We start from the raw sequence: 4350 nt of genomic DNA, 5'->3' as shown, positions 1-4350 counted from the left end.
GATTACAAGTGTATCACCATATGGATACGTAGAGCTTCAGGATAATGACTCTAACAAAAAATTCATTGTTAATGGACAGAGAGTCAAACATTATCTTGAAAGCAATTTTGAGAAAGAATGCTCAAAACTGAGACTTGATTAAAACTCAGTAATAAGTCCAGCTAAAGACAATAAAGAAGCGCTTGTTGGGAGGCAACCCAGCCATTTACAAAATTTAATTTTATTTGTTTTTGTTAAATTAATTGATTTTTACAGGTATATGTCAAAGTATCTTCAACAGGTAAAATAGCAATTGCTTGAATTCACAGAGTTACAGGGGAATTTGGAAGCTCACTGGCGTGAAAAAGCCAGTAAGAAATATTTTGGGCGTTGAACGCCCAAAAGAAGCATCCACTAGGTGTTCAACGCCAGTAAGGATAGCCATCTGGGCGTTGAACGCCAGAAAGGAGCATCTTCTGGGCGTTGAACGCCAGAAAGAAGCTCCTTCTGGGCGTTTAACGCCAGAATTACAACGTCCTGGGCGTTCAGAAAAATGCCCAGTGACAAAGGACTTCCTGGCGTTCAACGCCAGAAAGAAGCAACAGCTGGGCATTGAACGCCCAGGAGAAGCAGCAATTGGGCGTTAAACGGCCAAAACATGCAGCATTTGGGCGTTTAACGCCAGGATGGTGGGAAGGAGGTAATTTCGTTTTCAATTCAAATTTTTTCCAATTTTCATGTTTCAATTCATGATTTCTTGCATAAACATGTTACAAACTCTCATCTTTCAACTTCAATTTCAAAAAAAAAAATTTTTTTCCTAAACATATTTCTTGATTTTTCTTTAATTTCTTTTCAAATATTTTTCAAAATTCATCTATCTTTTTGAATTCTTTTAAATCTTTTTAATTTCTTCTCATATCTTTTTCAACTCATCATATCTTTTGAATTTCGAGATTCCCTCTCCTTCTATTCCTCTCTTTTCCTTTCTTTTGCTTGAGGACAAGCAAACCTCTAAGTTTGGTGTGGTTTGCCATGATCACCGAGCTAAAACTCATCAAGATCATGGCACCTAAGGGAACAGGAAGAGCAAGGGCGTAACTTAAAGGAACTGAAGCATCAAAACTTATCTCTTGAAGGACCAAGCACCCCACAGACTAGAGGAACATCCACTTCCCAAAATACAGGTTGTTAAGTTCTAACTTTAGCTTTAACTCTGTGATAGTATTATTATAGAAATTTACCTTAGAAGTTATATAGGAGTAGTAGTAATTAGCATGTCTATTTTGATTTTATTTCCAATTAAGTTATAATTTGATTCTCTCATCATCATCAAACATGAATAAAATAGTAGATTTTTAGAATAAAGAGGCAATTTAATTTTTTTGAGTTCTTAATAAGGAAAATTTTAATTATTTATATGTGGTGGCAATACTTTTTGTCTTCTGAATGAATGCCTGAACAGTGTATATTTTTGATATTAAATTTCATGAATGTTAAAACTGTTGGCTCCTGAAAGAATGATGAACAAGAGAAATGTTATTGATGATCTGAAAAACAGAAAAAGCAGTGAAAAAATAAGAAAAAAATATTTTTCCAAAAAAAAAGAGAGAAAGAAAAAGCAAGCAGAAAAAGCCAATAGCCCTTAAAACCAAAAGGCAAGGGTAAAAAGGATCCAAGGCTTTGAGCATTAATAGATAGGAGGGCCCAAGGAAATAAATCCAGGCCTAAGCGGCTAAATCAAGTTGTCCCTAACCATGTGCTTGTGGCATGCAGGTCCAAGTGAAAAGCTTGAGACTGAGTGGTTAAAGTCGTGATCCAAGGCAAAAGAGTGTGCTTAAGAACCCTGGACACCTCTAATTGGGGATTTTAGCAAAGCTAAGTCACAATCTGAAAAGGTTCACCCAGTTATGTGTCTGTGGCATTTATGTACCGGTGGTAATACTGGAAAACAAAGTGCTTAGGGCCACGGCCAAGACTCATAAAGTAACTGTGTTCAAGAATCAACATGCTACACTAGGAGAATCAATAATACTTTCTGAATTCTGAGTTCCTATGGATGCCAATCATTCTGAATTTCAAAGGATAAAGTGAGATGCCAAAACTATTCGGAAGCCAAAAAGCTACCAGCCCCGCTCATCTAATAAGAATCTGAGCTTCACTTAAAACTCTGAGATATTATTGCTTCTTAATTTCTTTTCATCCTATTTGCTTGAGGACAAGCAACAGTTTAAGTTTGGTGTTGTGATGAGCGGATACTTTATACGCTTTTTGGGGGTAATTTCATGTAGATTTTAGTATGTTTTAATTAGTTTTTAATAGAATTTTATTAGTTTTTAAGAAAAAATCATATTTCTGGACTTTACTATGAGTTTGTGTATTTTTCTGTGATTTTAGTTATTTTCTGGTTGAAATTGAGGGAGCTGAGCAAAAATCTGATTTAGGCTGAAAAAGGACTGTTGATGCTGTTGGATTCTGACCTCCCTACACTCGGAATGGATTTTTTGGAGTTACAGAAGTCCAATTGGCGCGCTCTTAATTGGGCTGGAAAGTAGGCATCCAGGGCTTTCCAGCAATATATAATAGTTCATACTTTGCGCGAAGATAGATGACGTACACTGGCGTTCAACGCCAGTTCCATGCTGCTGTCTGGCGTCCAGCGCCAGAAACAGGTTACAAGTTGGAGTTCAACGCCCAAAACACGTTACAACCTGGCGTTCAACTCCAAAAATAGCCCAGGCACGTGAGAAGCTTAAGTCTCAGCCCCAATACACACCAAGTGGGCCCCAGAAATGGATTTCTGCACTATCCATCTTAGTTTACTCATTCTCTGTAAACCTAGGTTACTAGTTTAGTATTTAAACAACTTTTAGAGGATTATTTTGGACCTCATGACATTTTCAGATCTGAATTATATACTCTTTGACGGCATGAGTCTCTAAACTCCATTGTTGGGGGTGAGGAGCTCTGCAGCGTCTCGATGAATTAATGCAATTATTTCTGTTTTCCCTTCAAACATGCGTGTTCCTATCTAAGATGTTTATTCGCGCTTAATTATGGAGAAGGTGATGATCCGTGACACTCATCACCTTCCTCAATCCATGAATGTGTGCCTGACAACCACCTCCGTTCTACATTAGATTGAATGAGTATCTCTTAGATTCCTTAATCAGAATCTTTGTGGTATAAGCTAGACTGATGGCGGCATTCAAGAGAATCCGAAAAGTCTAAACCTTGTCTGTGGTATTCCGAGTAGGATTCGAGGATTGAATGACTGTGACGAGCTTCAAACTCCTGAAGGCTGGGCGTTAGTGACAGACGCAAAAGAATCACTGGATTCTATTCCAACCTGATTGAGAACCGACAGATGATTAGCCGTGCTGTGACAGAGCATTTGGAACGTTTTCATTGAGAGGATGGACGGTAGCCATTGACAACGGTGATCCCCCTACACACAGCTTGCCATGGAAGGAACTTTGCACTTTTGAAAGTGAGGAAGCATTATGTTACACGAATTCAGAGGACAAAGCATCTCTAAAACTCCAACATATTCTCAGTACTGCATTACAAGTAATTAATTCACGTTCTTTTATTTTTTTAATAATTCAAACTGATAATTTTAATTGAAATCCTGACTAAGAATAATAAAATAAACATAGCTTGCTTCAAACCAATAATCTCTGTGGGATCGACCCTTACTCACGTAAGGTATTACTTGGACGACCCAGTGCACTTGCTGGTTAGTTGCGCAGATTGCAAAAGTGTGATTGCAATTACATGCACCATATACATTCTGGCGTTTAACGCCCAAAACGCTACCCTTTTGGGCGTTAAATGCCCAGCCACGCACCCTGGCTGGCGTTTAAACGCCAGTTTTCCTTCTTCACTGGGCGTTTTGAATGCCCGGCTTTTTCTGTGTAATTCCTCTTCTGTATGTTCTGAATCTTCAATTCTCTGTATTATTGACTTGAAAAGACACAAATTAAAATTTTTTGGATTTTTAATGATGAGGAAAAATCAAAATGAAACTAAAATCAAATAAACAATGCATGCAAGACACCAAACTTAGAAGTTTGTATACTATTGACACTAACAAATTGAGAATGCATATGAGAAACAACAAAACACACAAAATAAGAGAATTTAAAGATCAGAGCAATGAAATCATCAAGAACAACTAGAACATCAATGAAGACACATGATAAATGCAAGAAGAACAGAAACATGCAACTGACACCAAACTTAAAATGAGACACTAGACTCAAACAAGAAATATTTTTGGTTTTTATGATTTTGTAATTTTTTTGGTTTTTTTTCCGAAAATTATATGGAGAAGAAAATAAAGAGATTCAAAATTTTTAATAAGAATTC

Source organism: Arachis duranensis, chromosome 1 (genome assembly GCF_000817695.3).
Source record: "Arachis duranensis cultivar V14167 chromosome 1, aradu.V14167.gnm2.J7QH, whole genome shotgun sequence".
In the NCBI taxonomy this organism is placed as follows: Eukaryota; Viridiplantae; Streptophyta; class Magnoliopsida; order Fabales; family Fabaceae; genus Arachis; species Arachis duranensis.
Note: the sequence above shows the minus strand (reverse complement) of the source record.